Source organism: Chrysochloris asiatica, unplaced genomic scaffold, assembly GCF_000296735.1.
Source record: "Chrysochloris asiatica unplaced genomic scaffold, ChrAsi1.0 scaffold00018, whole genome shotgun sequence".
Taxonomy (NCBI): domain Eukaryota; kingdom Metazoa; phylum Chordata; class Mammalia; order Afrosoricida; family Chrysochloridae; genus Chrysochloris; species Chrysochloris asiatica.
Genome location: NW_006408536.1, coordinates 17,298,433 through 17,309,315, shown reverse-complemented (window position 1 = coordinate 17,309,315; position 10,883 = coordinate 17,298,433).

The window sequence follows — 10,883 nt, the reverse complement described above, 5'->3', positions numbered from 1 at the left end:
TGTATGTATAGTAGGGTATTCGAAGCTGTAAATCTTTGCGGAAGCAGAAAGCCTCATCTTTCTCCCTCCGTCTCCATTAAAAAACCATACTTTCTGCCCCGGAATTCCATGGCCTTGTTCTGCAGGATTCTTCGGGCCAGCACTTAAGTCTGTTCGGTCTTGTGATTCCCTCACGCAGCAAACCAAACCCGCTAAGGTCGAGTCGGTTCCACTCATAGTGACCCTATAAAAAAGAGTAGAACTTCCCCCATTGGGTTTCCAAGGTTGTCATCTTAAAGAGCCCTGGTGGTGCCGTAGATTAGGCATTGGGGTGCTCACCATAATGTCAGTGGTTCAACCCCACCAGCCACTCCTTATAGAATAGATAGATGAGGCTGTCTGCTCCCATGGAGATTTATTAGAGTCTTGGAAACGCTAGGGGGCAATTCTAAATTGCCCTGTGAATTGGAATCCAGGACAGTGGGTTTTTGTTTTTTTGTTTTTTTTAAATCTAAATGGAAGTTGACTGCCACCCCCCTCCAAGCCGCAGACCTTTCAGTTAGTCAAGCTCTTTAACCACTGTGCCACTAGGGACCCTAAAGCCTCCACCAGTGGTTCTCAAACTTGAGCTTGCATCAGAATCTGGAAGGCTTGTTAAAACAGGCTACTTTATCCCACAACCAGCAGTTTTGGACCCAAGAAAATGTACTTCTTACAATTTATGGACTGATGCTGATGCCTCTGGTCCAGGACTGCACTTTAAGAGCTACATTTGAACTATTGTTGTTATTGTTAAGTACCGTGGAGTCGGTTCCGACTCATAGTGACCCTGCACAGGGTTTCCTAGGCTGTAAATCTTTACGGGAGCAGAAAGCCTCATCTTTCACCCACGGAACCACTGGTAGTTTCGAACTGCCAAACCTTGAGGTTAGCAGCCGGATTCTAACCATTACGCTACATTTGAGCTATTAGAGGCAGGCAGCTCAACACTTAAGCCCCTAGCCATATGGGAAATGGGGTTAGTCCAAGTGGAGATGTGCTGTAAGTATAAAATACACACTTAACTTTAAAGACAATGCCAGAAAAAAAAAGTCATCTTTAATAAGTTTTATATAATTTACATATTGAAATGATAATAATTTGGGTATTTTAAGCTAAATGACATATATTATTAAAATTGATTTCGAACCTGTTTCTACTTTTCAACGTGGCTACAAAAATTGTAAAATTATACATGTGGCTTGCGTTATATTTCAGTTAAATAGACAGCTAAAAGAAGTAGGATATCAAACTATAAAAAGGAAATGTGACATTTGAGGTAATTAAAAGTTTGAGTATTGGATGAATGATTGATATTAAAGGGCTGTTAACTTTTAAATTGTTTATTTTTAAATAGTTTTAGATTTTCAGAAGAATTTTGAAAATGGTACTAAATACTCTTGTGGTTAACATCTTAGATTACTGTAGTGCATTTGTCAAAACTAATGAACCAGTATTGCTACATTATTATTCTTTAAAGTCTTTAATTTATTCAGATTTCCTTACTTTTTAATCTAAGGTTCTTTTTCTCCTCCAGGATCCCTCCCAGGGTCCCACATTGAATTTAGTTATCACATCAAGTTAGGCCTCTTTTGGTGGTGACACTTTCCTAAATTTTCCCTGTTTTGATGGTCTTTTGACAATTTTGAAGGATAATGGTCAGATATTCTGCAGAAAATGCCTTGATATGATCTTGTCTGGTGTTTCTTTCATGATTAAGGAGAGTTTTTTCTATTTAATCTGGGAAGGAAGATCACCATGGTGAATAACCCTTCTCATCAAATTATACCACACCATCTACATGATTTATGACTGTTGATGACCTTCATCACCTAGCTGAGGTATTGTTTTTTCAGTTTCTCCACTGTAAAGTCACTGTTTATATCCTTTTCCATATTATCCTCTTTGGAAGGAAGTTACTATGTGCAGCCCACACTAAAGGAGGTGGGGAGGGAGTTATGCTCATCCTCCTTGAGGGCCAGTAGCTACAGAAGTCATTTGGAATTTTTCTGCATGGGGGATTTGTCTCTTCTCTCCCATTTATTTATTCGTTCAATCATTCTTTTATAGTAGGGACTCAAGGATATATGGGGGGGGGGAGTTATAATACAATACTACTTAATTTTGTTACTCAAATTCTACCAGTTCAGCCATTGGAAGCTATTTCAATTGGCTCCTCAGTTAGGGTTTGGGGTTTTTGTGTGCTTGTGTGTGTGTATGTTTTTACATTAGTTCCATCTTTGTTTTGTTGTTATCGTGTTTGTTAAAGCACTCCCCTATTTCCTGGTGCTACAAGATGCTCATGAGGAACCAGTACAGAGACCAAGAGGCAGTTGTTCGAACAGAACAAGGGAACACCAAATGGTTTAAAATTAGGAAAGGTGTGTGCTAGGGTTGTATTCTTTCACCATATTTATTCAATCTGTGCACTGAGCAAATAATCCAAGAAACTGTATTATATGAAGAAAAACATGGCATCAGGATTGGAGGAAGACTCATTAACAACCTGCTATATGCAGATGTTACAATCTTGCTTGCTGAGAGCAAAGAGGACTTTAAAATACTTACTGATGAAGATCAAAAGCCATAATCTTCAAATGGGTTGCATCTCAATGTAAAGAAAACAAAAATCTTTACCACTGGACCAATAAACATAATAAATGAAGAAAAGATTGAAGTTGTCAAAGACTTCATTTTGCTTGGATCAACCATCAACACTCATGGAAGCAAAAGTCAAGAAATAAAATGACGTATTGCATTGGGCAAATCTGCTACACAAGACGTCTTTAAAGTGTTGAAAAGCAAAGATGTCAGTTTGAGGACTAAGGGGCACCTGACCCAAGCCATGTTATTTTCAATAACCTCATATGCAAGCGAAAGTTCAATTGTAAATTAGGAAGACCGTAGAAGTGATGCATTTCATTTGTGGTGGTGGAGGAGAATATTGAAAATGCCAAGGACTGCCAAAATAGATGAACAAATAGATCTGTGTTGGAAGAAGTATAGCCATAGTGCTCCTTGGAGGCCATGATGGCCAGACTTTGTCTCTCATATTTCAAACATATTGTCAGGAGGGACCAGTCACTGGAGAAGGATATCATGTTTGATAAAGTGGAGGGTCTGAAAAAAAGAGAAAGACCCCAGCAAGATAGATTATCACAGTGACAGCAGGTGTGGGCTCAAACATAGCAACGATTATGAGGTTGGCCCAGGACCGGGCAGTGTTTCATTCTGTTGTGCATAATGTCTCTAAATTTCTTGGCATAGATGAGTAAATAAACACCTCCAGAGCTGCATCAGTTTATTGAAAAGATTTCAATTTGTGTCCCAATTTATACCTAACACTTTATTTTTTAATGATTAAAGCAAAGGGCAAAATAGGTAAAAGCATGTCTTTAAAAAACCAATCCTTGAAGGAGAGTGTAATCATTGCAATGAAACGATGGTATAAAACTGATGTCTTCCCATGTAAACTATCACTCAATTCACAATAAAACCTAAAAAACAACAACAACAACAAAAAATTCTTGAATCGTTTCAATATGGAAATTTCATCTATTTATTGTTGTTAAGTGCCATTGAGTCGGTTCCGACCCATAGCGACCCTGTGTAGGGTTTCCCAGGAGCGACTGGTGAGCTTGAACCACCAACCCAGTGGTTCAAACCGACTTTGCAGTCCAGTGCATTAACCCACAGCACACAATGTACATTCGAAACTGTTTAGTCTTCTATACTTTTTTTTCCCTATGCTTTTGTTTTCTGCCTCCTGAAAAAAATGGCAATATTTTATTTATTTTTACCTTTTGCTGTGATTTAGAAATTTTTTCCCCCAAGGGTCCTGCTTTCTAATCAGAAAGTCTCCCAGGACACTTTCTCCTGTCCAGTGTGAGTGCTCATTTCTTATGAATCTTGAGGGTAAGATTAGCTAACCCTTAACGAGTTACTCCAATTGTGTTATTTCACACATGTTGGCAGGCTTGTGGGAAAGATATTTGGGGGCAAGTACGAACTAGGGTGTTAAGTCAATGTTATCCAATGGTGAGAATTTTCTGGATGCTTGTTTAACATACAAATGACCAACCAGTCCTTCCCTGGTGAGTGGGGTTCTGAGGTCCTGTAAACAAGCAGATATTATAAGGGCTACTTTTCATAATTCCATTTTTCAATGAACAATTATAAAAGTAATACACAGCAGAAAAATCAAAACAGTAAAGTTGAACAAGTGAAGTGAAGCATACCCAGAATTCTACCCAGTCAGAGGTGACCACTATAAACACCAAAGAAACCCTGGTGGTACTATAAGATAAACACAATGTCAACAGTTCAAACCCACAGGAGAGATATGAGGTTTTCTTTTCTCATAAAGATTTACAGTCTTGGAAACCCTATACAGGGTCACTGTGACTCAGAAAGGACTCCATGGCAGTAGGTTTTTCATTTGGTTTTATATCTCTTCCAAGAATCTTCTAGAAATGTAAACACATCTACCATATTTTCAAGTAAATGATGTATGCATTATATTTTTTTTTTTTTTTTTGCCAACCATGCAACATTCCTGCCACTGCCACCACCACAATTTTCTTAAGCATGCTACGTAGCAGGTTCTATGTGTGGGCCATTATTTACATGGTTGCATTATTGCAGAATGAAGCATATAAACACACCATATAATAACCTAGAGGAATAATACTATACATCCACTTCAGTGGCTTACTTTGATCAAGATATCATGAATATCTTTTCATGTGAATAAATAAATCCCTTAAACAGCATTCTGACATTCCTCTTATCATAGACCTTCTCAGCTCAATGGCAGTAGATTTGGTTTTGGGGATTTCTGGATATGTTATACAAAATTTGGTTGCCAACAGCTTGATTTCCTAATAGTATTTTTAATCTTTGCTAATTTGTGGCGCTGTGGGCTAATGCGTCAGACTGCGAAGCCATTTGAACTGCAAGGTCGGTGGTTTAAGCTCACCAGCTGCTCCTTGGAAACCCTCCTACACAAGGTTGCTACAAGATGGAATCAATTCAACGGCACTTAACAACAACAACAACTTGATAAAAAGCAAAGAATGGCATGCACACTGTTTCAATTTGTATTTATTCATTAGTTAACTATTTTTCATGCTTTAATTTTTAAGAAGTTAAGATGTGATAAAGGTGAGGTTTTTGCCATTTTGAAAAGATGGATTATTCAGTAAACCATACAGAGAAAACTGGTTTACTATATGGGGTGAAAAAAGACTTTTAATAAAGTGGCCATCAGAAGTATTTACATTTTGAAAAGAAACCCATAAATCTACTAGAAGAGCTGTAACCCATTAACCCATTGCTGTCAGGTTGATTCCAACTCATATTTGTATATTTATTGATAGAAGGCTCACCCTTACTCAGTGTCTACATTCAGCATACCTCCCTTCACACCACCCCTAGTCATCCTTCAAGTATTATTTGAAATGAATTCAGCTGTTCATGACCTTCCCCACCAGATAAAAGCCACCTGGTAGATCTTTCATGGCTTTTTCACATTTGCTGTATTTGGCACACTTATAAATAACCTAATTATTTGTATATATTTTATATATAATTCATCTATACTTTGTTTCATCTCATTGATTGTTATCCCCTCAATGTAGCAGTACTGTCTTTTCATCTTTTACTATCTTCCTAACTAGAGCCCCAGGGTCAGGGATCTTGCCTAACAATACTTTAGTACCTTTACAGGGTATTTTCTCCTGTTTCCACTTACTAGTTCTTTGACACTTAACTTTTTAAAATCACAATTCCCAGTGCACCTTTTTAACAGGGCTCTTCTTATTCAGCCTCCACGTACACTTATTATACGTGTGACATCTATATATATGACCCACAGAAGAACAGTGTTTGCTGTCGTGTCTGTCAGTTTGTCAGTCGGCCATACTGTGGTGGCTTGTGTGTTGCTGTGATTCTGGAAGGTACACCACTGGTATTATAAATACCAACAGGATCACCCATAGTGAACAGGTTTCTGCAGAGCTTCCAGACTAAGACAAATTAGGAATAGAGGAAGAACATTTCTGAAGGGTCAGCCACTGAGAACCTTATGAAGCAGCTAGACATTGTCTGATAACAGTGACAGAAGATGAACCACTGAGGTTGGAAGGCACTGAAACTACTACTATTGGCGCAGGGCTGCCTCTTTAAAGTAGAGCTGACCATAATTATGGAGCAAAGCTTTTGGCATATTCATTTGCTGATGGGGCACAGTGTAAAATGAGAAGGAACAGCTGCCAGTATACATTAATATTGGAAGGTGGAACATACAAAATATGAATATAGAGAAATTGGAAGTCATAAAAAATGACATGGAACACATTAAGAATTATATCCTATGCATTAGTGAGCTGAAATGGATTGGTACTGGACATTTTAAATTGGGCAATCATATGGTTTACTATGCCAGAAATGACAAATTGAAGAAAAGGGCATAGCATTCATTGTCAAAAGGAACACCTCAAGAACTATCTTGAGATGCAATGCTGTCTGAGAAAGAATAAAATTCTTAGGCCTACAAGGAAGACCACTTAATACCACTATTATCGAAATTTACACACGAAAACACTAAAGCCAATAATGAAGAATTCTACCAGTTTCTTCTATCTGTAATTGATCAAACATGCAATCAAGATGCACTGCTATGGTTCCAGTTTTGGCGGGCAGCAGAGACAGCTACGTAGGAAAGACTCCATGGGGGAGGGATTGAAAACCCAGAGAAGCTATGTTCACGTAACAACACCAGAGCTCTGGATCTAGCATAAGGAACAGGGTGTCAGTTTCTTGCATGTGCAAGTGGAAAAATCCCGATATAAAGGAAAACACTATGATTTAGAAATAGCTCGAGTTGGGACTCCCTCTGCGGCCACCCGGCCCATGCAGAATTCAGAGGGCAGGGCTACAGCAAGACCTGCACAGGGAACCGGCGATAAAAGGAGGTGCAGGGGGATTCTACACATTTTTTCCTACTCTTCCCTGTTGTGCCTTCTTTGCCCAGCATGGACGCCTTCAGGTAGGTAGGTGCACACACACATACACCCCAAAAAATAAAGTCCAATGCTAAGCCCATAGTTTTCCCATGGAACAGAGAGAAAGAGCTTGGTGGCTGCTTATGATGTCAACCTAGGGGTCGCAGCCCTAAAATTAACTTGTGCAGAACACTTTACTCCAGCCTACCTAGCAAGAAAAAAGCAGGCCTGTTAGGCAAACCATATGAACAACCTGTAAAACCCCAACATAATAGGACACAACTGTCGCTAGAATTACACTGTGCACCCACAGACACCTAACTGACCTTCAGAGACACAAATAGGAGACAATCTTTGTCCCGTTAACTTCTCAATATTTATCTGCACACCTCTACGGTGGTGACTAGAGGAGGGGCCTGAGCAAGTGGAAACCCCTACCCACTTCTAGAAGCTTCTACGATGCAAACACACTGCCTGTGTAGCAAGGCGACTGGACAGTCGGACACAGTTTTATTTTTGTTTCAAAGTGGTGGTTTTTGTCTCTGCTTTTATATTGCTTCTGACTTTGATCCTTTTGATCACACATTTTTCATAGAGGTGGGAACTTTTTCTCCCTACATACATTACACAAGAAGAGACAGAAATCATGGCTATATAGCCAAGCTTCAACATACCCCATAATATTCCACCTTTGAGACAAGAGCCAATGACAGCTGCTAAGCATTACATGCAAAAAGGAAAGTCTATCTCTTGATCATATCCACCAGGAGATACCTAGTAAGCTTAATAATACAACAACAAACATCCATTTAAGCATTAAAAGACCCACATAACCACTGTATTGACAAACAAAACACAACAAAAGATCTAAAAAAATGTCCAAAAATAGAAAAGAGTAACTGAGACAAATGAGCTGGAGACAGACAAAGGCTCCCCAGAAAAGGGAGAGCAGGTTTTGGATTTGCCTGAGAAGGAACTCAGAAGAATGATATGGAAACAAATTCAAATGCTCTGAAAACGGGTGGAGGGAAACAAGGAAGAACTCAAGAAAGTATTACAAGAGCAATCAAACAAGATTGATACAGCATTAGAAGCAATTCAAAACCTGCAAAAAGAGGTCCAGATGATTAATAATATCAGAAATGGACAATACACTGAAAGGGGAATAAAAGAGATGGAAGCCAGAACTAGTGAGCTGAAAGACAAATTTCTCAATACTGCTAAAATTGAAGAGCAAGCAGAAAAAAGGATACAAAAAATCTGAAGAGAGTCTAAGAGTCATGCTGGATAACATGAAGAGGAACAACATAAGAATTACTGGCATCTGGAACAGGAAGAATCAGAGAAATCCACAGAGAAGACAGTGGAAGAGCTTCAGGAAGAAAATTTCCCTAATATCTTGAAAGATGAGAAGATAAACATTCAAGAAGCCGAACGTACCCCAGGAAGGATAGACCCCAAAAGTAAGTCACCAAGACATATAATAATTAAGCTCTCCAAAACCAAAGACAAGGTGAGAATTCTAAAAGCGGCCAGGGAGAAGAGAAGTATCACTTACAAAGGAAAGCAAATCAGATTAAGCTCTTTCTCAGCAGAAACCATGCAGGCAAGAAGGCAATGGGGAAACATATACAAAACCCTAAAAGAAAAAAACTGCCAACCAAGAATCATCTATCCAGCAAAACTGTTAATCAAATACGATGGTGCAATCAAAACTTTCCAGGATAAACAGAATCTAAGAAATTTTGTCAAAACCAACCCAGCATGTCAAAATATCCTAAAGGGAGTTCCTTGGACCGAAAAACAAAAAGAACAGACAGCAACCAGAGACTGACAGGCAGGGCAACACCACCTGGAACTCAATCAACAGATAGCAGAGTTCAGAACAGAACAAAACTACAACAATGAATTCAAAAGAGCTGGGAGGTCAACCGAAGATCAAAATAATATCAATGTCAAAGAAGGGATAAAGTAGGAACAGAGATCCAGGTAGTGAGGAGGTCAGGTAGACTACAGGATACAATAGACTCTCTTAAGTGGAGAGAAAAATTAATAGACTATAAGGTAACCCCAAAGAAATTTAATACTTCACAACTTACCATAAAAATGAACTTCCAAGTAGAACAAGCAAACATGGAAACTAAGAAGAAACTGACAAGAAATAGCACTAAGAAGAAACCGACAAGAAATAGCACAAAAAACACAAACTCAGCACAAGAAGGCATGCAGAACAAAGGAACTAACAGCACTACAAAAAAATTAACATAATGGCAGCAATAAATTCATACTTATCGATAATTACATTGAATGTCAATGGATTGAATACACCAGTGAAGAGACAGAGAGTGGCAGAATGGATAAGAAAACAAGACCCTTCAATATGCTGCTTGCAAGACACAAATCTTACTAGGATTGAAGAAAGAAATAGATAAATCTACAATTATAGTGGGAGATTTTAATGCTTCACTTTCAAAAAGGGACAGAACAATCAGAAAGAACTCAACAAAGTTACAGAGGAACTAAACAGCACAATCAAACAACTTGACCTCATAGACGTGTACAGAGCATTTAACCCAACAACAACACAATATACTTTCTTCTCCAGTGCACATGAACATTTATCCAGAATTGACCATGTGTTATGTCATAATGCAAGCCTCCATAAATTTACAAACATCAAAATACTACAGAGCATCTTTTCAGACCACAATGCTATAAAACTAGAAATCAACAACAAGAAGACTAAGGAAATAGAGTTGAATACATGGAAACTGCACAGCACTGTGCTGAAAAGCAACTGGGTAAAAGAAGAAACTAAACGTGAATTCATAAAGTTCCTAGAAACAAACGGGAATGAAAACACAACACAGCAAAATCTTTGGAACATGGCAAAAGTGGTACTGAGAGGACAATTTACTGTGATAAATGTGCACATCCAAAAAGAAAAAAGAACCAAAATTAAACCATTAACACAGCATATCCAACAATTGAAAACTGACCAACATAGGGAACCTACAGTCACCAAAAGAAAAGAGCAGAAATAAATGAGATGGAAAACAGGAAAACTATAGAAAGAATCAACAGGACAAGAAGCTGGTTCTTTGAAAGGATTAATAAAATTGACAAACCACTGGCAAAGCTAATAAAAGAAAACAGGGAGAAGACACAATAACTCACATTAGAAACCACACGGGCAATTTCACAACAGAACCAAACGAAATCAAAAGGATAATAACAGAGTACTATGAAGAGTTGTACTCCCACAAATTCGAAAATTTAGAAGATGTGGATGCATTTTTACAAAAAAACGACCTCCAAAATTTACACAGAGTGAAGTAGAAAACTTGAACAGACCCATAACAAAAGAAGAAATTGATCAGGTCATCAAAAAACTCTGAACCAAAAGAAGTTCATGCCCAGATGGCTTCACTGGTGAGTTCTACCAAACATTCAGGGAAGAGCTGTCACCAATTATACTCAAATTATTCCAAAACATAGAAGAGGACGGAAAACTTCCTAATACTTTTTATGAAGCAAGCATAACCCTCATACCAAAGACAGGGAAGTACATCACTAAGAAAGAAAACTACAGACCAATACCCTCGTGAACATAGACACAAAAATTCTCAACAAAATCCTTGCCAACAGAATCCAGCACCACATCAAAAAAATAATACATCATGACCAAGTGGGTTTCATAAAAGCAATGCAAGGATGGTTCAACATTAGAAAAAAAAAATCAATGTAATCCACCACATAAATAAGAAAAAGGAAAAGTATCACATGATCATATCGACTGATGCAGAAAAGGCAGTTGACAAAATCCAACATCCATTCCTTATAAAAACATTCAACAAAGTA